Here is a 24,944-nt window from a genome sequence, read left to right as displayed (position 1 = left end):
AAAAGCAAGTACAATTTGGGAGCAGATCTGCTTTCTTTTTTCTCTTGATTAAAATGACACAAAAATGCTGTGCTGCTATGGCCCTTGATGGTTTTTAAAACTGGCATGTCTGGAATAGCATTCCAGCCTCATTCTGTCCTCACATCACCCTGTTGTGGGTAGTGCTGAAGCACATGTAGTAGTTAAGATCATGTTTTGGTACTAAGAGGCAACGTGGGAAGGAGCTTCTCTGGTCCAAGACCTAATGCAAGGCTGGATTAATTTCATTCTGCTTTTCCTTCCTTATGATCCCAAAGTAGTATATCCTAAGGCTTCAATATCTTCAGTTTGTGACTTTAGTTGAGATGTTTTAAATAATTAGTAAAAATGGTGTGTCTAGCTTTCTCTTCTTACTGAGTATTACATGGGCAACATTCTCTTCCAGTTGTTGCCAGCCTTTCACAGTGATGCACCTTTTCCCTGACATTCTTTTGTGGTGTAGAAATATGACAGCAGTAATCTGAACTGGCTGTTTCAGACCTTTACACCTGTCAATTCCACCTGAATTCCACTTGCCTATGAGAATATGCAGATCTAATTGACACTTATAGTTGAATATTAGTATTCCCCCCCAAAAAGAATTTCTTATTGCAAGGTTGCCTTGCTACTGCACAAAGCGCATCTAATTATCCCCCCCTTATTGCTACCTAATGAAATCAATGTGGTCATGTGTTCTGTGTGCTTCATTTCAGTGGATCTCTGAATAGCAAAGCCAATATGTTGGTTGAAACATACTTGGCGAACTGCTTAGATTGATATGTTTATCACATAAGAGAGACCAGCAGCCCTATTATATTGCTGTACTGTACTTTTCTTCTACAGTAGCATTTTGTATGCAGCAGCTGATGCTCTTGCTCAGTTCACTGAAGGCTGCCTGTTAGATCCTCTATAGAGGCTGGCTAAATATTCAGAAAACTTAGGGTATTTGCATTGGACAGAAAGATACTGCATAGTAAGCTTAATTATGTCCACGGTTCAAGGCAGTCTTGAACTGTGCAAGAAAGCTTTCCACACCATGTAATTGCTGTTCTTCATTGCATTCTTAATTTGAAAGGGGGTGGGGGAGTATTCACCCTGCCTCTCCAAAAGTTCTGTCTTCATTTTCTTTCACATTATAAATGGCTTGTATAGAACAAGGGTGCTTAGCTGCTAAAAGAAGCAAAGTTCCATTCTGATAACAGAATTGCCGGGGTACAGTATAGAAGGTAAGGAACATAGGAAGCTGCCTTGTACAGAGTCAGACCATTGGTCAGTCTAGCTGAGTGTGGTCTACACTGACTGGCAGCAGCTCCAGGATTTCAGACAGGTGACGCTTGCAGCCCTACCTAGAGATTCAGGGAATCAATCCTGGGCTATTCTGTATGTGAGGCAGACACTGTACCATGGTGCTATGGCCTGTCCCTGTTCCAGTCTTCCCAGTCAATGTGTTCCAGACCAAATGTATCCCTATATTTCTGGCCCCACACAAAACCAGATAAACCTGGGCCTTTGTATTGGGGATGAACAATGCATCATGAATGTATTGATTTTACTGCCACAAGATGTGGAGACAGCCACTAGGTTTCATAAGGCATAGATATACACAGGTTTTAGCCACGTGGTTCTGAATCTATATTCATTTTCATTTGTTTTATCTAGCCACTTTGATTAGTGCCTTTCAGAGGGGAAAAGCGAGATTTTTTTGGTACTATATAAATTTAAAAAATGGGGACAAGAAGCAGGGTGTGATTGCTATCTTCATGCCCAGCTCTGGGGGTGGAATCTAACTGACCACTGCTGGAAACAGATTGCTAGACTAAGTGGGCCTTGGTGTGATCCAGTTGTTGTGCTGCTATTATGTTCTCATGCATGCCAAAGGCACAAACCCATTTTTCCTAAAAAGAGGGTGGCTCATTGAACATCATTTCATTTGACGTCATTTTCCTAGTTAGTAGGAGTTGCAAACATATTGCAACAAATGCCCTCAAAACACAACAGCTTTTTCTTAACTGAAATCTTCAAGGGCAGGCCTTTGAAGCTTTGCTGCCACTCTTTTTAGTTGCCTATTGAAATGTGAAAAGCTGCCCCTGTGGGGCTACTAGTGTTGCAGAAAGAAAATCTTATCTAAAAACAACTGTTGTGTACCTTTTCGATACATCCGTTTTGCGATTTTAAAAAGGCTGTCCATTTGCAAAAAAATACACGTGCTCCAAATCATGACAAGTGTGGCTTGCTCTCTAGAAGATTTGGACTTGTGGTTACAGCAAAATCCAAAAGTGCCACGCCACGCCTGTCTTGTGGGAGGAAAATTATGACTTCAGTTCTATGCACCCTTACTTGGAAGTAATCTCTATTGTACTCAATGGGTTTACTGCTGTATAAACACCCACAGGACCAGGCTGCAAATCACTGAGATGCAGTTCTTATACTGTACTCATGATTTTTATAGTGTAAAAAAAATACTTTGTACGCATACTGTACAAAGAGGCAGTCAGTTTCATTGCTTAAATTATTTACAATATTTAATCATCACTTTTTAATGAAAATGCCCAAAGTGACATATAACCAAAGATTAGAATACAACAATATGCAAGCACTTAAAAAGATAGAACCATTAAAAAGTTGCAATAAAACAATTGCTGCTAAAAGTCAGATGGAATTAAGACACCAAAATGTTTTTCAGCAACTGCCAGGAAGCATATTAACCCCCAACCCTACTCTGCTAAGCAAGAAAGCCCTAAAGTTTGGGGGCTTGCCCATAGCTCAGTGTCAGAGAGCATGTGCTTTTCATGCCCAAGGTCCCAGGTTAAATTCTTTGTACTAACAGTTGGAAGGGCTTTGAGTTTAGAAACTAATGTCAGAAATGGGTAATGGTGTTTTTTTCTTCTTTGGTGCTTGTGCATGTGCAATCATGAAGGGGCATCCTGTTGTCTTTTAGGACCATAAGGGCTGATGTACTGGGGGGGGGGGGATATGCAATGCAAGTTGCAGTATCAAGGGCCTATAGCAAGTTTGCTCCCAGGTAGAGGAATCTTCAGTATTTTATATATTTATTTGTTGCATTTAAATCCCACCTTTTCCTCCAAGGAGCTCAAGGTGGTGTACTCTGCCCTTGTTTAATCGCCACAACAGCCCTGTGAGGTAGGTAAGACTGAGAGGCAATGACTGGCCCAAGGCCGATTAGCAAGCAGTGTTAGAAACTCAGATATATCAGCTAGGCTCCAAAATAGCCTTTAAACCAAGGTTACGGTTGCCTAAGACGGCTCTAAAGTCTTATTTTTCAAATGATGGACTGACTGTGATTGGTTATCTGTTAAGCATCTAGCTAGTTCAGATGACAACCTTGAGCTAGGTAAAGGGCTTTGAGAACTTAAAAAAAAAAAGGTCACTTGATCCAGGGACAGTCCACATATATATTGGCCTTTTCCTGCCTCTTTTTTCTTAATAGTGATAGCTGCTGCTCAGGCCGCACAGAAAAAGCGTTTTGGTTCCTGAAATTCATTCCAGTTACACAGATGAAGCATAACAGAGAGAATTCTGCAGGATGTGGTATTTGTGTGTGAAAATACGCCCGATCCAATGATCCCAAGACATGCACCTCCAGATGGTGGAGATGTCAGGCATCATCCTGGCTCGTGGGCATCTTCACTTGGTCGCAAGTGGTTGATATCCAGGTGCAGAACATGCCTGGCTAATTTCGAACACTGCAAGTGAGGATTTGAACCCAGGTCTCACATGTCCTAGTCTGATGCTCTGCTACCATTATAACATACTGTCCCTGGTACATCCTCTGACATGGCCGTTTAGTGTGCTGAAAACAGGATTCCTCAGCCAGGTGCTCTTTTGATGTTTTGGACTACGATTCCCATCAGCCCCAGCCAGCATGGTGAGCGGAGTTGTGGTCCAAATCCTTGGGAGGGTTACCAGGTTGAGGATGGCTAGCCTAAAATCATAAATGGCATTTTAAATATGTGCATATTACCAAGCAGAGAGGCCCCCTTTAATGAGAACATGAATTATTACTAAGTTCCATATTGTGAAGCACCTGCTCCCAAGGAAGGCACTGAAAATCTAGCTGGAGTGGGATTCAGAAAAGGGGAAAATGTAGCTGTTTTGCCTACTTGCCTACTACAAGGTGCTTGCTAAGTGTAGCAGTGCTCGTTGATGTGGGAGATAAGGGGCCCAGAGCTACTTGGAGCTGAGTAGAATGCATTGCAGGGGAGGTGGCACACTTCTTTTCCCCAAATGGAACAGGTACTTAAACATCCTGAAGAAATTATGGGCTGGGAAAACAACAATGCTGAGAACTTTTTTCACTAGTTGTCCAGAAAAGCTGCATACTTAGGGTTCATGCACCCCCCTCCCAAGGGCACGTCAAGCTAAGGGATACTAGCTACTAAGCATCAATAAATCTAAAAGGCAAATTGGAAGCTATTTCTGGAGGCTAGAAATTTTAAACTCCTGGAATACTATCCCCAGAGCAGATCCAGGTAGACAGAGATAAATCATACACATACAGAATAGTTCGTTTGTTATCAAATGGCACCTCCCCTTTTGTTTGGAAAGATACCCCAACCCCCAGCTTTGTGTATTTTTATCTTTACTTCATCTTGAACTGTTGGATAGAATAGGCTGGTAGCTGAGATAGTGTTTTCTTGGCGAGGTTGGGAGGTTTCATTTTGCTTTATATGGTACCTAACTTGGTCATGAGATCAGAACTGTCAGTTAGTGTGTGGTTTGTTTGAAGTCTCGCCTGGATCAGAGGATTTAGCTGATTGGCTCATGCTATTTGCATTTTGATTTATCAGAGCCTGGTGTGAAGTCTTGGTTCCTGTACATTGTGTGGTACACAATGTGGGTTCTGGGTTAATATTTGGAGTGGGCGGGATGGCTCTGTTTTGCAGATGAATTTTTATCTAATTCTGACTCTTGTAGGGGTTGGACTTTCGTTCTTTGCTGAGTTTTTGTGAAGTGCAAAACCGCAAGATACTTGGGGTGGCACATAATACTATAAATCTCTGGAGCTTCTGCATAATGCCTCACTTATGCAAGATATAGCCATAAATCTGCACAAAGCAGCATTAAGGTTTTCTTTCTGAAAAAGCTGTCACTCACTTCTAGGGCTGTCTTTTGAGTGTCCTCTAGTCTCTTCTGAGAGTACAATAAATTTAGGGACTTAAGTTCATTATTAACATAACAACTAACATTGCGCATATTCCACTGAAGAAAGCATTTCTTGAACTTCTTGAAGTAGCAAGAAATTCTGAAAGATTGGACCCTGAAATATTTTAACATGGGTCAGTGAAGTTAGCAGAATGTTTATTTGCTCATTTTTTTATCGGGAGCACTCATCTCTTACAGTAGTTGCTCCATGCAATTATATTTTCATATAAAAGTAGGCCCTAACAGTATACCAGCTTTCTGTCCCCATTTATCACCATACCCTTCCTCCTCCAATACTTATCAGACCTAGGCCTCATTTAAAAGTGATTCCCAAAATAATGATGCAGTCAGGACACCAGCTGCTACGTGTGCAGATTTGGCCTACAGGTGTTATTCCTGTCGGGATAGTGGATTCCTCTTGTGCTAGCACAGTGCATGTGTAGGTAAGGATGTGATGATCAACCCCACATTTCTTCCACGAAGCCTTTGACTTAACCCTCTTAGCCCATATTTAACCCCCAGTTGAAAAAATACCTACTGGTAAGTACATATAATTGAATTTGTAGGTATTAATATCTGTTTATTTTCTCTCTGTTCTTCCCTTCCCTCTAGTCTTCATCATTGTCAACACTGTAAGCTATATAGTTTCAAATTTGCCTTTTCCTCATATTTATTCTGTAAAACATTGTTTGTGACTCTGTATATTATTATTAGCAGTCATTATCTTCCCCGCCCCCCATAATGAATTAACAATCTTTAGCTCTTTTCTCCAAAAGAATCGGGGTTAGTTTTTAATATCAAATGCAGGTGTACGGAGAGATTAAGTGCCTGGTCTCTTGGGCTGCAAGAGGTTTCATGCTATGGTCTAGCAGTTGTTAATATTTTAATCAACTCAGTGAAGCGTTGGCTCCTAAAAATTTCAGAGTGGCTGCTAGGTATTGAATATATGTTTTCAGCCCCGAGCAAAGAATGATTGTGAATATAATGTCTTTGGGGAGTTAGAGAAGAAAAGATTGTTAAAAGATTTGTCAGGTTACGCCAAGTAGAAACCCATTGTCTCATTTAGATGGCTTAAGTTGCATGGTGGAGTTCTGATGCACAAAAGGTATCGTGTTAAACAATGGTCCCAAACTGGAACATGCAAGACAAAGTTCAGACTTTTTGTGAGAGAGGATTCTATGTAAACTGGACACTTTCTATGGCTTCCTCAGCAGCACCTCTCTGTCTGTCGCACTCTCTCTCCACCTAGCCAGGTCTTCCAACTGTCCTTGCCTCAACTGAATCACCAAACTGCTTCCACAGATTCTTCAATGTAAAGAGCAATTTGTGTGTGCTTGGTATGGCTATGAATATGGGCAGGGAAGTTATATTTTGTTTCTAGCAAACTGTAAGCAGCATCTCACTTGGTAAACCTTTTTAGTGGTTTCTCTTACACTCATTGCTCCCCACTCCCCAAGTCTTGCCACTTCCCTGAGAAATTAGATGATTGCTCCAGTACTGTATGCTATTTCTTGGACGCTGTACCTATGGTTGACATTGTCCCGGTTGCTGTTTATGCTATTCCTGGGTCACATGGAGGCTTCTGACCACGTGGTTCTTTCTAATGGCGTGTTAAGCAATACACAGGTGAGAATCTTTGTTCACACTGGACTCTGCATGGGCGCAACCATTAAAGAGATACTGGTCGTGGTGGTACCGTGCAGGAATGCATAAAGTGAGTCTAAGGTGCCCCTGCTGCATTTGTCTCTTGATAGTAGGAAGTCTACGACAGACTAGTGGTTGAATTAAGTGAGAACTTGCAGGTTGACAGCTGCCTGCCTCTAGCTTAAAGAGGTATCTGCAAGAAACACTTTGAGGTCAAATTAATATACCCCAAGTAGGAAATGCTATGCAAATAATTTGCATAAAAGTCCGTGTAGTTGGTTCTCTGGTAAGGTAAAGCTAAAGGGACCCCCGACCATTAGGTCCAGTTGCGGACGACTGGGGTTGTGACACTCATCTCGATTTACTGGCCAAGGAAGCCAGCGTACAGCTTCCGGGTCATGTGGCCAGCATGACTAAGCTGCTTCTGGTGAACCAGAGCAGCACACAGAAATGCCGTTTACCTTCCTGCCAGAGTGGTACCTATTTATCTACTTGCACTTTGATGTGCTTTCAAACTGCTAGGTTGGCAGGAGCAGGGACCGAGCAATGGGAGCTCACCCCATTGCGGGGATTCGAACCGCTGACCTTCTGATCGGCAAGCCCTAGGCTCTGTGGTTTAACCCACAGTTCCACCCGCATCCCTTTGGTTCTCTGGTAGATTTTACTTAAACCTCATGGTAGTAGTAGGCCTGGTTTGTAAAAGGTGTGGATCAAACAAGAGTGTGTGGGGGATAGCAATTTTCTTGACTCTATATTGAAGGGTTTAATTTTACACCATAGCTCATTGATTTCTGAAATGATGAGGCATGGTAATGTTTAAAGTGTAGCATGTTGGGTTTTGAAATTATTCCTATGATGCATGTTATTGGATCAATTGTCTTGGACGGAATGAGTGATGAGTTGTCAAGTTGCATAGAACTCTGCTTTTCTGATGCGCAGGAATATGTTGCTGTTCAGCTTCAGAAAAAGTGTGTCTCAGACAAGCAGTATAAAAGGTATTAGAACTCCTTTGAACCCTATTTGCTTTTCTGTGGGTACCATTCAGCAGTCATACTTATAATTGCCATGTTTGGTTTGGTTAGCAAGCTGATACTTCAATCCCACATTTTCCTCAAGAGAGTTCAAAGTGGCATAGGTGATCTTCCCCTTTAATCTTGACAACAGCCCTGTGAGGTAGTTCAGGTTGAGAAAGTGACTGACCCTATGCCACTCAGAGTTTGGTGGTTGGGTAGGGGTTTGGGACTCGGTACCTTCCCAGTCCGAGCCTGATACTCTAACCACTGTGTGACACTGGCTCTCATCTGTGAGAAAGCAGCTTTCTGAGTTTTGCCACCTTCTATGCACACACTTGGCTTCACCATTTGGAGTTTGTATCCTCCACTTAAAAAAAGCAAAGCAAAGCAAATTGAGGTATTAAATTGTTGTTTCTAGAGGCCTGGATTTTGCTTAGTAAAATAATCTTTTTAGTACTAGATTCACACTCTGAAAGACATGCAGATACACAAATTTACAAGCCAATCATTACCTCAGCAATATGGGGACTAGCATTCTTGTTGTGAGTTTCCCACCTGCTGGCTATAACCTGAGGCAAAACTCAGTTGTGAGTTTGAGACCATTATACAAGGAGTTTTCCCAGTTCTGATCCACACTAGGAGTGATCATCAATAGGGGCAGGGAAAAATCAAAAGGTGCGAAAGCTGCTTCATGAAGATTTCGTCTTGTATCAAGTCCCCCCCCCCCCCATTTCTAGGTTCTAAGTAACCGTTAGCTCTTCTGGAACTTATATACCAGAGGCGAACAACTTTTTCAGCATTCAGGCTTCTCAGAATTGTGCCTTAAGATGATTGCAATTTGAGTACTTTGCAAATCATTTTTATGATTGGATGTGTCAAGTTTTAGGGATATTGCCCATATCATAAGCTATATTTGTTTAAGTGGGGCATAAATGGGAGGGCAGGAGAGAACCCTACCTGAGTAAAAAAAATAATGATAGTGAGGTGTGGAAGGATTCAGAATGGCTTTGATGTGGCAGCTGTTATGCGAATTGCCTTTAAAACATTGTTGTGGTAGAAATTACAAGGTGTGAGAAGGGCAGCTTGTTTGTCTTGCCTGTCTGATACTTGGTACTTAACTCATGATACTAAATAGTGCAGGGACACTCTTTGGTTAAAGTGGAAGCTGGGCATACCTCTTGCAGGCAGGAGATTCTGCAGCACCTTGATGAGCATTCCTTGAAGAGGGTACAGGAAACCACCCATGCAATGCCCCTGACAGATGCTCCAGATCATCATCTGCCTGCAAGGAGCTACCCAGGTAGTGGGAAGACCACCAGCATTCCTAAGAGAGTGGCCACCTTTGGATGATCAAATCTCTGCTTATAAGCGCGAACATAATACACCCTTCACTCCCCACCTTGTTGTGTGAGTGGTTTTGCTTTTGAAGCAGGAAACTGTGATGATGAATGGTTTCTAAACAAGCCAGATTATATGAAGCCAAAAGGTTTAGAGTTGCTTTTAAGAAGCCGGCTTGTTTGGAAGCCATTAACTATTGCTCCTTTTTCAGATATGATGGGAAGCTATGGTTGATGGCAGCTTCCTGACATGTTTGCTTGCTCGTGCAAAGGGAAGAGTGAGGTGGGAGCAAAGGAGCTGGGTTTTTATTAAGATGAGCTTTGATTGTCAGAACGTGGTCATTGCGTCAGGTGTGGAGGTGCCCAGGGGGGAAAGAGGTTGGTAGCTAAAAGTCAGTATAATCCCAGGCATGCACCTGAAAATCCTGGTAATTTACCCTGACCTTCGCAGGATATTATTTACATTCATTGCTGTTCAGTGGTTTTGGTTCAGAAGGTGTCATCCATTCTCAGAAAGAGATGCAGTACTGTATTAGCTGCATGAGTAAAAGGGCCGCTGGGTGGTATTGTGAAGAGAATAGGAGAGGAGTTAACTTAATAGAAGTGGGTGTTTAAGTGAAATAAATTGCATGTGGGAGCAGGATCTTCGTGACATTATCATTAATTTCCCTAGGCCAGGGGTGTCCTCCAGATGTGGTGGACCACAGCTCCATCAGCGCTTGCCAGCATGGCCAGTGGTCAGGAGTAGCATTAGAAACTCGGATATATAAGCTAATTGCCAAATGGCACCTTTAGCCTAAGTTACAGTCACCACAAGAGAATGTCTAGGTGCCTTTTTTTACAGTGAAATTTATTATTATTAATTTCATTTCTATACTGCTTTATATTTTAAAGGGGAAAAAAATCTCAAAGCCGTTTACAACACATTAAAACATCAAATAAAGCAATCTAGAATAAAACAAATTCAAGCTTCAAGGAAAATATTTCAGATCCTTCTCTAAGTGATACTTTGCTTTCCCCATATTTATTCACCTACTTAATTTTTATAGCTGGCCCCATAGCAGAAGTACTCAGGCCAGTGTGGTATAGTGGTTAGATTGTCGGACTTTGGACCTGGTAGATCAGGGTTCAAATCCCCACTCAGTCATGAGGCTCACAGGGTGACCTTGGAGTCAGTTGCAACCTTTTAACCTACCTCACAGGGTTGTTGTAGTGATTATCGGTAACTGAGATGGGGGTGTGTGAACCATGTACTCTTTGGAAAAAAAGGTGAGAAATAAATGCAATACCTGCTTACCTGCTTAAGAAAGCTGGAGGAGCAAGCCAGATGGAGATGTCAGTTGCCAACCTGGCATACAGAGATCTCCATGTGGTCGCAATTGGACCTGCGCCAGTCGCAAAACGCACCTGGCTAGTTTCTAACACTGGTACCACGTTGTGTACCCCTGCTGTTTAGGTTATTTTGGCTGGGCAGGGAGGGCAAACTAGGCTTTATAGTATTCGGCTGTTTATGTAAATAACTACATTGGGCTCTTACAAACATAATGGAAGTTATCTCTTTAGCCATGGTTAATATGCTTTTTATCGTCTGCTGTCTTCGATACAAGTTTTCCCCGCTTACAAAGACTCTCCTAAAGATCTTGGATATTGGGCAGACATATAATTGATCAGGTGGTCCTTGAGATATCACGGATCCAAGTTATTAAGGGCCCTTTAAATTAATGCAAAGAACCTTTAATCTGGCCTGGTGACATGTGCAGCCAGTGCAATATTTTAAGCATCAGGCGTTTGCTTTTTAACTACAGTTAACAGAGGTGGAAGTGACACTTAAGGTGAGTAGGGAGAATTTGCCCTAGGTAGAAAGTATGCTGTATCAAGGCCTACTCCCAGTCTCGTAACCAAAATTAAGAGATCAACTCTGTCATATAAAGGAAGTGCATTTTAGGTTCATTAAAAATATGTCTTTGGTCACCATGTATATTTTCAGAGTTACTGGAAGCTTAAACTAGCTGGTGTTTGTGGCATATTTCCTGTTGCCCACCATAGAGAATCATAGAATTGTAGCATGGAAGGGACTCCAAGGGTCATCTAGTCCAACCCCCTGCAATGCAAGGATTCTGCCCACAGCCATCCCTGAGTGGGCTCGAACCGCCGACCTTCTGGCTAACAGCCACGTCAACCCATTGCGCCACAGGAGGGCTGGATCAGATTTGCCTCATCTCGTCTTGGTAAAACTATGCTAAAGTGCCTGACTTCCCTACCTGCAGGTTAAGTATGAAGTCTCTGTTTATATCAGATTCAGGTCTGGCAAGCTTTGTTCACAACAGCAGAATGGAAAATTTCAGTGTTAAGTGAAAGCTTTAACTTCTAAACAACTTGATGGCTCTAATCTGAGACTCCTGAGGGTTTTCAAAAAGGAAGGGCATTCCCCCCCCCCAGCTTTGCTCATAGAGACTACAGCTTAAGATAGCACTTGAGTATCTGCTTAAACCCCCTTTTAAGCAGCAGTACTGTGGGCATGTCACTTCTTAAAATATGTATATGAATTCCTTTGTATACGTATTAAGGATATACTATATTTGTTCCCATAAGCTTTCAATCGAGCTGGAAATGCCACTGATATATAATTTTTCTGCTTTTAAATATTTGTGAGCAAAGTTGCACCTATGCTGTGGATTTGCCTAATATGGATAAATAAAAGAGGGGTAAACAAATTACCAGCCTTTTATATTACCAGTCCTTGGAGGTGCAAGCCGGGTGATGGTGGTGGGCAGGTGCAGGTGTTTTGCAGAGGGCGGCTTGCCTGCGAAGAAGATTCACCTTGGACTTTAATCCCACACACCACTTCCTGCATGCTGCCTGGTGTGCAAAGGGCCTGCACCTAAGAGATAGAATCATAGCATTATAGAGTTGGAAGAGACATTGAGGATCATCTAGTTAGTACAATCCCCCGCAACGCAGCTACGATCTTGCTGTTATCAGCACCACACTCTACCAAGATGAACTTACCTTTCCTGAGTCATGAAGCACAAAGAAGGAGCACAGGATAAAAAAATTCAGTGCCCCCCAATTCACCCAAGACTTTATTTATCCAAGGGTGGGAGAGGGGCAGCTCTTTATCAGGGGTCAGCAAACTTTTTCAGCAGAGGGCCGGTCCACTGTCCCTCAGACCTTGTGGGGGACCGGACTATATTTTTTGGGGGGGGATGAACGAATTCCTATGCCCCATAAATAACCCAGAGATGCATTTTAAATAAAAGGACACGTTCTACTCATGTAAAAACACACTGGTTCCTGGACTGTCTGTGGGCCGGATTGAGAAGGCGATTGGGCTGGATCTGGCCCCCGTGCCTTAGTTTGCCTAACCATGCTCTTTATTAATGATTGTATTTCCCTTCCTGCAGTGTGCATATACAGTGGTACCTCGGGTTAAGTACTTAATTCGTTCCGGAGGTTCATACTTAACCTGAAACTGTTTTTAACTTGAGGCACCACTTTAGCTAATGGGGCCTCCTGCTGCTGCTGCTGCGCCGCCGGAGCACGATTTCTGAAGAAAAGTTCTAAACGTGAAGCACTATTTCTGGGTTAGCAGAGTCTGTAACCTGAAGCGTATGTAACCCAAGGTACCACTGTACTGGCAGTTTAAATAATCTGTCTCTTTGATGACTTGGTTACACCTGTTTAATTACATTCATAGTCTAACTCAGACACATTCATGTACCCATTCATAGAGTTGTAGAGTTGGAAGGGAGGGACTAGCTAGGCACTCCTAGATGACCCCACGTGGGGTCATCTAGTCCAACCTCCTGCAATTCAGGAATCTTTTGTTCAATGTGGGGCTCGAACCCACAACCTTGAGATTAAGAGTCTCATGCTTTAGCGACTGAGATATCCTGAGTTCTTGCTTGCAAGTTCAAAACTACTAGTCTGTTGCTGGTGTCATTCTGGAAAGTTGCCTAGTTGTGTGTGGGTTACAAGTAGGGCTGTGGTGTACAAAATTTGCTATCTAATAAAACCTCAGCTTGTATTTTGAGGAATAGTGGTGGTTGAAGTCAAGTTTCTATCTCTTACGTGGTTGCGCATATTACTTTCAACTGTGAGTGGTATGTTGTTGTTATTACATTTATATTCCCCTTTTCCTGCAAGGAGCTTAAGGTGGTGCACATTGTTCTCTTCCCCTCTCTGCCACAACAACCCTGGGAGGTAACTAAAGATTGCAAGGCCATGATTGGCCGAAAGTCACAGCCTTATCTCAGCTAGGTAGTATGTGTATTGGTAAGCAGCTTTTGAGGGATTCAGACAAGGACTTGCCAGCCCATGAGCAGAGATCCCTTTTTAAGTGGAGATGCAAGTGCTCCACAGCTCTACCACTGAGTTATGGACTTTCCCCCAACTTCCCATCTAGTCACGCGTGGACAGTATCAATATCGTCCAATACCAACTAGAGATGTGAATACTCAGGGGAGAAAAGAAGAAAAATGTGAAATACTGTATAGAGGAATATCCCCCCCTCCCTGTTCTACCCATTTTTCTCTGTACCTTCATAACTTTAGTTACAGATAGGTAGCCGTGTTGGTCTGCCATAGTCAAAACAAAAAAAAAAATTTCTTTCCACTTTAAGGTGCTACTGGAAAGAAAACTTCATAACTTTAGTGCACTTGTTTATCTGGTTATGGACTCTTATCTGGCCAAAACGGCACCATCCACACACAATAGTGAGGTATCTGCTTGCTGAACAGGAACACTTCATACTGCAATGTTTGGTTACAGCTCTGATGTGCCCTATTTTAAATACCAAGAGTGAAAAATGACAACACGTTTCCCTGATTGTGATTATTATTATTATTATTATTATTATTATTATTATTATTATTATACCACACTTCAGCTGAACATCACAGAGTGGTTTACAATATAAAAACACAAAAGTATGCAACACGATAACAAACAAAAAAATTACACCCCCCCCAGCACACAGTTTGAAAGGCCATAGATTGTTTTATTTAGCCAAAGGCCTGGGGGAAGAGGAATGTTTTTGCCTGGCACGTAAATATGTCGTAAGTACCTACAAGTAGAAATCCTCCGTTCTGACATTCATGGGCTTCACTTCCAATCCCCTAGTTCATTCTGCCTTTTTCCTTTTGCGTCTTACATTCTTTCCCACCATGTTGTTAGTGTCCCAGATCTATGCAGCTGCGAGAGGGCTTTGTTAGTTCCACCTGTGCTGCTGTGTCAAGGAAACAGTAGTGCAACGAGAGAGCGGTTCCTCCACCAACCTGAAAAGGCGATTGGAGGACGAGAGAGAAGCTGTGCAACTGCCACTGCAGTTTTCCCGGACAGGAGAATGAGCAGCTCTGTTCCTTGACTTTAAGGGCTGAAAGGAAGCTTTACATAGCATATAGGGACCATGGAGGTGAGGGAAAGGAAGGATAGAGGGGGAGAAAGAAGCAGCTCTCTGGGACTCTGGCAGTGCAGTCTCAGGCCTCTTCCAAGGAACTACTTGCGCCACTTTGTAGACAGGACAGTGGAAAGTTTTAGACATATGCTAAACTTATCTTTAAAAACCCCCTCTCTTCTCTTCATAGCTGTGGTTTGTCCCCAATGTATAGTCAAGGTCTCTCTTGCCCCATTTTCACGCAAGATATCCGAACACACTTGCTGTTCTCCAAGAAATGTGGCTTTTGTAAAGCCATATAGCGAGTGCCCTTGAAGCGCTTAGCTATTGACCTGAGTGCGCTGTAAGGAATTTGTTTATCTCTCTAGATGTAAATGGTATGCAAAATATTAATAGAACACTGAATATTGAAATGGCACTGCACTCCTAATATTCACCTACCAAAGTTTATTCTTCTTTAGACTCCACAGCTGCTCAGTGCTACTTGTGTCTCTGTCAAGTGTAATTGCTTTGAAAATAGCTTGCCCCACATTTTAAAGGCTTGACAGCTATGAAAGCAGCTCATTGTCATACAGTTCACCAGAAAGGTGTACTCCAGACATTAATCCTTCATTACAACAATCATAGTCTAGATTGTGTTAATTTAACTTAAAACCAACAACATTATAGTGGCAACAAAATAAAAATAAACCACACAGTATAGTGGACAGAATGTATGATTTGGATACCAGAACTGGGAGACTTGGGTTCAAATCCCTGCTCAACCATGATGTTTGGCGGGTGATTTGAGGACAATCACTCTCTTTTGACATCCTTCACAGCGCTGTTGTGAAGATCATGGGATGATATTTGTGTAAGGTAACATGAGCTGCTTGAAAGAAAGAATACAAATATGAAATGTATATTTCAATTGACAGTGTGAATTTGGGAGCCACAAGGCGACTTCTCTTTGGTACAACCAGTGGTCTTAATCCAGCAGGTTTGTACCTGGCTGCACCTGCATGTGTTTGGCAAGACCTTTCAATTTGGTTTCTGTACACCAAAACCACCCACCCACCACCTTCCCCAAGGTTTTGGAAGTTTCTTTTAAAACTTGAAGGGGCAGAAACAATTGCTGCTCATGCTGCTCAGAAAGGAAGGCTGCTGCTTAGAAACAATTAAAAAAAGCTCCCCATGCAACACACCTGTAAGTCTTTCTGCAGATTTTTTTTAGTTGAGGCCAGGAAATTGAGGAGATTTCTTCCTAGTCCAAACAGGAATGATCCTCATATGGTTCCTGTATTATGCACAGAAGGTTGCTGCTGGAGCTGGAGAGGGAGGGCTGTTGTATTCAGCAGAAAGCATGTGCTGCAGGGTGGGTTCTGATCCAGGCATCACTCTGTGGTGGGGGGTGAAATCGGATGTAGATATTTCTGTACATCTCTGGATTAGGGGTTGCTACCCAAGCACAGTTGTTGTCCAGCCACAGCTGTTGTCTGGTGCCATCAGCTGTTGCACTGTGAACACACGCAGGGTAAAAGTGAAACAACTGTGGTCAGCTAATCCAGAATATTGTGCTGGCATGTGTTGCAGCAGGAGCAGCAGCCACCATTGCAAGACACGTGCAGTTGTGTTATGCAGAACTGTCATGTATAGGTCTGAACTGACTGAACAGAGGCATGTTTCAGCATCCTAGAAGCACTTCTGCCAGCATAGCCCTGATTTACAGTTGTGCAACTGTACACATTGTCAGATCTGGCTCCTTTGCTTTCAAGGGCAGGATGAAGTAAAGGCCTGATTTGCATCTTGGCAAGAGCAGATCTCCTAGTTGTTCAGATGAATGAGCAAGTTTGATCCAGTAGCTTTTATAGAGGTCAGTTGTATTGGTGCAAAGAGATTTCCTTGGTTGGTGTGGCTGGTCTCTGTAGGGCTAGAGTTGCTGTGGTCTTTAGTCCTGACAGCACCTAATATTTTGCAGCAGTCCTTCACAATATTTTTACAAGTAAATTTAAAGACCCCTGGACAGTTAAGTCCAGTCAAAGGCGACTATGGGGTTGTGGCACTCATCTTGCTTTCAGGCCAAGGGAGCTGGTGTTTGTCCACAGACAGCTTTCTGGGTCATGTGGCCAGCATGACTAAACCGCTTCTGGTGCAACAGAACACCATGATGGAAGCCAGAGCGCACGGAAACACCGTTTACCTTCCCACCGCAGCGGTACCTATTTATCTACTTGTACTGGCATGCTTTTGAACTGCTAGGTTGGCAGGAGCTGGAGCAGAACAACGGGAGCTCACCCCATCATGGGGATTCAAACTGCTGACCTTCCGATTGGCAAGCCCAAGAGCAGGGGTCAGCAACCTTTTTCAGCTGTGGGCTGGTCCACCATCCCTCACATCATGTGGTGGGCCGGACTATATTTTGAAAAAAAATAAATGAACGAATTCCTAAGCACACATTCTGCTCATGTAAAAACACCAGGCAGGTCCCACAAATAACCCGGGGATGCATTTTAAATAAAAGGACACAATTCTACTCATGTAAAAACACTCTGATTCCCGGACCGTCCGCGGGCCGGATTGAGAAGGTGATTGGGCTGCATCTGGCCCATGGGCCTTAGGTTCCCTACCCATGCCCAAGAGGCTCAGTGGTTTAGACCACAGCACCACACACGTCCCTATCTTTACTTTTACCTTTGCCTATTTTATTTATTCCTTTATCTTTACCTGTTTTTACAAATAGCAGACATTGTAGTGGGTAGGGTGGATTTTGCTGGCCACAGGATGTCACTGCAGCTACACCAATCTGTTGTGTGTGCTCTCGCTCCAATGTAGTTGGGATACTGGATCTGTTTAAATCAGTGCTTTGTTTATATTTGCATTTCCCTGTATGGTCAAAACAGTGTTTTTCCCTTTCATGAATAGAAGAAATTATCTTTTATTTTGGGCTTTATAGTAAAATAAACTTAAAGCTCTTTTACAAGAGGTACGCTACTTTGTGGCATTTTCCTTGGCCTTAGTAAAAGTATTACGATCCTGTGGCTTTGGGATTATTTCTGCAGGGGAAGGAGTTTCTGTGTTTTTCTGTCTGAGTCAACTGAAACTAGAAAGCTGCATGATATAAATATTATTTAAGCTAGTTGAGGTCTGATGTAGAAATGTAGCTACAGTAAAGTCTGCAATCCTGTACCAACTTACTTACTTGGATGTTGACATTTATCAGATTGTCCTGTGAGAGACTTGCTATGGTTTCACCTGTGAGAAGTAGTGTCTGCACTAATTCAGATTAATTAAACCTTAAACCAAGCATCCATTTTTTTTCATGGAGGTTAGGCACTGGGTTCAAAAAGTCGAGAGGTATAGAGACAACTTGTTTTATGTAACAAGATATAAACTGGCATTATGCATTGGCCATGCTGAAACAATGTGGAAAAAGCGTACTGTGTTAGAGACTGAATTTGTGGATGTTCATAATTACAAACTGGGAACTTGGAATAGTCATATATCCAGCAAGGTCCATAGTTTGGTGATTGGAGCATGTGGTTAGAATGCAGAAGGTCCCGGGATCATTTGCATGCTTAAACGACCTTTGATAGCAAGACTGGGGAAGGAGTTACTACTGGATGGAGGAAGATGAACCAGTGTGCCGACTTGGTATAAGAGAGTTTGTCTGCTCATATAAACACAGTTAGTCTTGCCCTAGGCAGACCTGCCAGGGATTCCATCACTTCTTGTTGGGCAACAACTTGTGTGAGGATGGAAGCTGCATTTACACAAAAAGAGGAAAGGAGGGCACTGTTTACATATGCTTTTTCACTTGGTGGTACTTTTTCTCTTGAAAGAGGGTCATGCTCATTGACATCAACTGAAGGTACCTAGGGGGCCTCCTTTACTCTTGTCTTCCAGTGAGCGAGCGGGGTCTCTGTACTGGAAATGGGTGCTTTTGGAATAGAAACTCTCATGTGACATTTACACGGACTAACAGTTCACATAGAAATATCCTGTTCCCACATACTCCTCTTTCAAGTGAGGCCAGGACAGGAGTTAAAACACACTAAAAGATTTTGTGACTAGGGCTTGAGTGTTATTTTAGCTGTAGAAGCTGTTTTCACAGCTGTGGAAGCCTTAAGTAGTGCTAATAAAGGCAAGACTCTATGAGAGATGCATACCGTTGTCAGGAATTGACCCAGGCACCTGTAGTTTTTAATAAGATTTAATAAGAGTATTATGTACTGTAGGCCTCCCCCACTGCACTATCTGCACTCTCTCTAAGGTTGCTGAATTTTTGGTCTACAATATAGAGAAGTGCCAACCTTAGTGAAGGCTCTAGTCTAGTGCGTGAGATTTGGGAACAGAAGAACGTTGCTGGAAAAATGAAAAGTTCATCCACTTTATAGAGAATACATTTTCTGTTGTCATGTTACAATTATAATAGAAGTCTGAAAGTCTAAATACGTTTATGTTCAAAGAGAGTGTAGTGGGTTGTGTTTTTTGTGGTTTTTTACCATTTTCCATTGTAAAGTTGGCCTTGAACAATTATTTTGATGGCGATGATTTACCCACTTTAATTTTGAGGAGCATGCAAGTGCTTCTGGTCAGAACTGCTGCTTAGCAGCCATGCAGACTGGCGGCTTTGTTTTCTGCTAGTTTTTCATCCAGTAAAAGGCATTATTTTCATGACCTAGCATGGCTGTCCTATGCACAAGAAACAAGGTTCCTTCTTTCAAAAGTGTGTATTGGACTTTGGAATGCCATCCCTGCCCTCTGCTAGTTGCTGACCAGGAACTTAGATCTTTTCGTGGACTGTTTGACCCAATAAAAGCAATTGGCATTCACTTTTAATAGATGACTTAAGGGTCTTTGCTAAAGTTAGCATGGTTTTTTGGACCATTGCATCCCCACTACCCGAAACCATACAACAGAAAAATGTCACTGCAGACCTTAAAGGAGAAGGATGATATGAAACAGAAACCAAATGACTGTGCAGTGAAATGTAATGTAATGTGCAATATTTCCAACCTCTTTAAAAGTCTGCAGTAAATATTATCATAAAAGAGAGCTTCATTTTCAGGTTAAAAACAAGAGGGGAAGAAGAGAGGGCCTTCATGGAAGCATATGGAGCCAAGTGGAAGCAGCTAAAAAATTTAGAGGCTGAAGGAAGCCTAAAGTGAATAGGTATTATTCACAAATTGAACACATTACTGGTATATTTAATTGCTTTTTAAAAAAACTGTATTGCAACTCGAGGAAGTAGAGTCTTGATTTTGGCACACACTTGCTACTTCGACTTAAATTGTCCAAAAATGTAAGCTGAAAACCTGCCCAAAGCTATGTGCTCTGCAGGTTCATTTTGAAACTTAAAGAATTACACGTGCATAACCGTGCCTAGGATTTTAGCCATGGCTACCATGCAGAGTAATTGTTGGGCACCAGGAAAATTCTGCACTAGGATATTCACACTAAATAGGCCATAAGCAGCTAACTCATTCCACAGCCTGTGACTATCCTGCAACCTGTCAAATTGTTGAACACTCTTTTCCTGTGCAATTACATACATTTATTTGATGGACCACCATATACCTTATGTATCCAGTAGTTCACTGCTGTCTGCAGGACAGCTTCTCCTTCCGTTCACAAGGATACCAGAAGTCTGCTCCACAGTCTGCTCCTCAAAGCAGGACTTTCAGTGTGGCTGCCCATGTTCTGTGGAACAGGATTCATGTCTAGATACAACAAATGCCCACCACCCAGGAACAATAGAATACATTTTTGTTCAGGCAAGCTTTCCGTGTAGAATTTGCCATGGTTGTCTGATTTATATTGCTTTGTAGTTAATTTTCTGGGTTTATTCCCCCCGCTTTAAATTGTTTTTAGCTGTTTCTGTGTGGCAGGCAGTGTTAGAAACTCAGATACAGTGGTACCCGGGTTAAGTACTTAATTCGTTCCGGAGATCCATTCTTAACCTGAAACTGTTCTTAACCTGAAGCACCACTTTAGCTAATGGGGCCTCCTGCTGCTGCTGTGCCGCCGGAGCACAATTTCTGTTCTCATCCTGAAGCAAAGTTCTTAACCTGAAGCACTATTTCTGGGTTAGCGGAGTCTGTAACCTGAAGCGTATGCAACCCAAGGTACCACTGTATAAGTTAGGCGCTAAATGGCTCCTTAAACCAAGGTTGCAGTCACCAAAATGGAATACCTACTTGCCATTTTTGACTAAGACGTCTTTAGGACATAATTTTCAAATAATGGACTGATCGAGGTGGATTATCTGTTAAGCATCTGGCTAGTTCAGAGGACAGCCTTGAGCTAGGTAAAGAGATCTGAGAACCTAAAGAAGAAAAGTCACTTGATCCAGGAACAGTCCACATATATATTGGCTTCTTCCGACCTCTTTTTCTTAATGGCGACTGCTCCTTCTCAGGCTGCACAGAAAAATAGGATAAAATGTGTGAGAAAAGAACCATCTACTCTTCCCTCCTTTCCTCGGAGAAATGGCAGGATAGAAATTTTGTAAATATATACATAAATAATAAAATATGTGCACTGAAGCTCCCTCATCAAGACTGGTAGGTATATTGTTGTGGAGCTGGAGAATGCTGTGAATGCCAACTGTCTTGAAAATATACCTCTAATGGAGAAATAGAAAACGATTAGGCTTGGGATAAATTGCTAAAATGTACAAGGCTTAAAATTGGTGGCAGGGAGATTGCTGCTTTTATAAAAGTGTCCCCCCCCCCTTCTCTTTAAGTACATTTGGTTATACCAGTATAGAAAATCATGGTATGCTTATATACTTATGTTTAGATCTCTACCCTCCCAACATTCTTCTAATCTTCATCTTCATGGTGTATTGCAACCCACAGAAATTCAGAAGCTTAACATATTCATTATTCAATCTTAATGTTACTGAGACATGGTCAGAATCTTTCTGTTATTTGGGACCAGTATATGAGCATCAAACCACCATGAAAGCTAATATTTTAATGGCCAGCCTGCTCAAATGAAAATCACATCCATAGGGAAGTGGGAAAGGAGAAGGAGTTACATTTTTATTGATAATGACAATCCTTGCTTTTTTTTTCTGGCTTGAAACTTGGTATAAATAATTACGTTGGCCAGGATCCAAAGAATTGCACAACTAGTTCTGTGCGCTCAATGGGGGCTTGGGTTTGAATTTCTTGAATGGCAGCCTCCCCCGCTACCTCCCATGCCACAGAATGGGCCACTTTTGGAATCGAGGGGACTTTCCAAAGCCCCATGTGACCTGGAATTGCGGACTGCAGATCCAAGAAAAAGTCAATATTACTCGGCATATCAAAGCCTATAGGGAGTTCTCCCCTTGCTCAGCTCTTGGCTTCTCGGGCCAACGTTGTTACAACGGGGCAGTATAGGTCCCTTCCTCCAGATTGAAAGAAGTCTTCAGGTATCTTGTAGTTGAATATAAAAGTGCCATCTTGCCTGCGTTATTCAGAGTTTGTTCTCCTTGGTGTGACTGCTGCTTGCCTTCAGGTAAGAGGCCTCTCTGGATATGGCATTGTAGAATAGGGATTGTGGTTCAGCAGGCTTGCCACCCTTACCCAAGGTAAGAGCCTGGGAGAGGGAAAGTTTGTTTTGGTGGTGGTCCTCCGAGCAAGAGACAGGGAGAAGTGTTATAGTGACACTACAGTCTTCTGTTCGACAGTGTGGGATGTGCTAGGTAAAGGTAAAGGTAAAGGGACCCCTGACCATTAGGTCCAGTCGTGGCCGACTCTGGGGTTGTGGCGCTCCTCTCTCTTTATTGGCCGAGGGAGCCGGTGTACAGCTTCCAGGTCATGTGGCCAGCATGACTAAGCTGCTCCTGGTGAACCAGAGCAGTGCACGGAAACGCCGTTTACCTTCCCGCCAGAGTGGTACCTATTTATCTACTTGTACTTTGACGTGCTTTCAAACTGCTAGGTTGGCAAGAGCTGAGACCAAGCAACAGGAGCTCACCCTGTTGTGGGGATTCAAACCACCGACCTTCTGATCAGCAAGTCCTAGGCTCTGCTTACTTTTGGCTTATTATCTGTGGCCCTAATCTCCCAGCTGTATATTGTGATATTGAGCAATGGTGCTAGGTTGGGTGGGTAGCAGAGAGTTACGAAGATACGGTGTGCCAGTTTCAATGGCGTTGCGCAGATTCTAGGTGTTTTCTACTGCCAATCGGATTCAGTCAAATGTTATGGTGAAACAGATCGGAGTGCTGCCCATGTTCTAATGGCACCTTGCCCCAAATAAATAGCATTGAGGGTAAAATAGTGCCCTGCAGCGGGCCATAGTATAATTGTCAGGAGGCCAAAAAGCACTTTCCCAGTGACGCTCTCTGGGCTCCGTCCTGTTGGTGGGAACAGCACAGAACCCCAATCCTCATTTCATGGAGCCAGTCTAGGATGATGATGATGATAATAATAATAATAAATAACAATAAATAATAATAAATAATAATAATAAATTTTATTTATATCCCGCCCTCCCCAGCCGAAGCTGGGCTCAGAGCGGCTAACAATCGCATACCATTCACAGCATTGGGTGGACATATAAGAATTTGGCTTTTAGAGAGTTTTAATTTTTTTAAAAATGGAGAATACAGATTGAGCTAATTTTGTTTGTGCTTTTGCCTAAATATTTCTTTTTGGTCTCTCCCCACCCTCATAGCAACAGCAAATATGAGGGAGTTTTGTTTGCCACATAGATATCCAGCCTTTCTTTTGAGGAGCTCAGAGTAGTGCACATGGTTTATCCCCACAGCAACCCTGAGGTTGGACTGAGAGAAAGTGATTGGCCTAAGGTCACCCAGATTGCCCCATGTCTGAAAAGGCCTTTAAAACTGCCTCTCCCTGGTCCAGGATGATAGGTATTTGTCTACTTACTGAGGAGGAAGACTGTCCCTGTAGGTGGCCAACACTGAGGACATTTTACAGTGCAATGAGGCATTTTCAGCTTACCAGAACTGTTTGATAAGTGCAAACCATTGTTCCAACATTTGAGAGAAGCTGAAGAAGAAAAGAAAAAGGAAGAACTAAAGGAAGTTTTGCCACAGAGAAGTCACCAGGCATTGCAGACTCAAACTTAAGAGGACTGAGGAGCCATCCAATATTTTGGAAAGGGGGTGGGTTCTCCCCCCTCCCCCCTTTACCACTTCCTCCTGTAATTCTGATCTGGCTTGAGCTAAATATATGAACACTCTTAAATGGCTTAAATGGCTTTTTGTTATTGTATTGTCCTTATGTGCCACAAATGGTTTATGGTGATATGTATGGGCGTTCGAGCTAGTACAAATTGCTGATGGCTAGTCATTTTTGTGAACTTGTAATTGGTTGCAGAAACAGGAATGAGTGGGGTGTGTGTGTAATAATCTATAGTTGCAGTACATTGGTGTTGTTGCCCAGCAAACTAAGATGCTGCGTGGACTGTTCTGGCATGTTTGATCACAGTGGGAATATGCTCAGAGACTTCAGTGTACTGCTGATGGACTTACAGTGTCGAAAAGGCAAGTCTTCTTTTTCTAAGTCTAGCTTTGAACCTGATTGGCAGTGGAAAACGTTGAGCCAGGAGGGTATAACTTGGACTCTTTATTCACGAATCAGATTCCATAATAATGCACACTGTACATTGGACACCTCATCTGGGTCTGTCATAACCACGCTGTCCCGATTGTCACAAAGACAAGTGACTTTGTCCTCAGAGTGCCTTGCAGGTTTCTGAGAGAGAGAGGTCCAACATTACTTTTGGCTGGGGTGGATGTTAGAAAAATCCTGTACCATTCAGAAAAACTGCTTGGTGGCTATTTGGGGATGGAATGGAGGCAAAAAAGTACAATTTCTTGTCATCTTTGTTATGAGTTTGATTCCGTCTGTGTTCCAGATGTCCTCTGGCTTGTTTCATTATCCACAGCTCTCCAGAAAACCAAGGAGCAATGCAGGCTCCTCTGTGTTAGAGAGGGCACTCAGGAGCAAACATGTTCATAGCACAACACATATTTCCAATCTATTGATTCCAAAATTATATTTTGCTGTCATTTTTGGTTTCAGGCTTTCTGTTCTCCCAGGCATTTTAAAACTAGCAGTGTTCAAAGTTTTTAGTTCTTTTAAGCTGCCATGAATTCTCATTGGTTGGTGTTTTAGTCCTGTACTGCAGTTTTGTCATTTATTTATTTATCTAATTAATCTGTATGATGCCCTGCATCCAAAGATCTCAGGGCGGTTCACAGCATATTGGTTAATTGTCATATTTGTATTTTTGGGAGCACAGCCGTGGGATATGATTTTTAGAAATAATACTAATAAATAAGAACATTTTGGCAAGGAGATAAAGGTTCTGGCTTGAAAGGCTATGCAAGATAAAGGGAGGCAGTCTTGTTTTGTGTTAGTAAATGTGCTT

The 24,944-nt window shown here is 42.5% G+C and overlaps 1 protein-coding gene across 3 annotated transcripts in view; it reads left to right on the top strand.

Moving 5' to 3' along the window:
* TAF4 (TATA-box binding protein associated factor 4) overlaps positions 1–24,944 on the top strand; it is a 76,095-nt gene that overhangs the window by 4,397 nt on the left and 46,754 nt on the right. The gene's annotated exons all lie outside the window — the stretch shown is intronic.

The sequence above is a fragment of the Podarcis filfolensis genome, assembly GCF_964270895.1.
Source record: "Podarcis filfolensis genome assembly, chromosome: 6".
Lineage (NCBI taxonomy): Eukaryota > Metazoa > Chordata > Lepidosauria > Squamata > Lacertidae > Podarcis > Podarcis filfolensis.
This window is presented reverse-complemented; position numbering and strand designations above follow the sequence as displayed.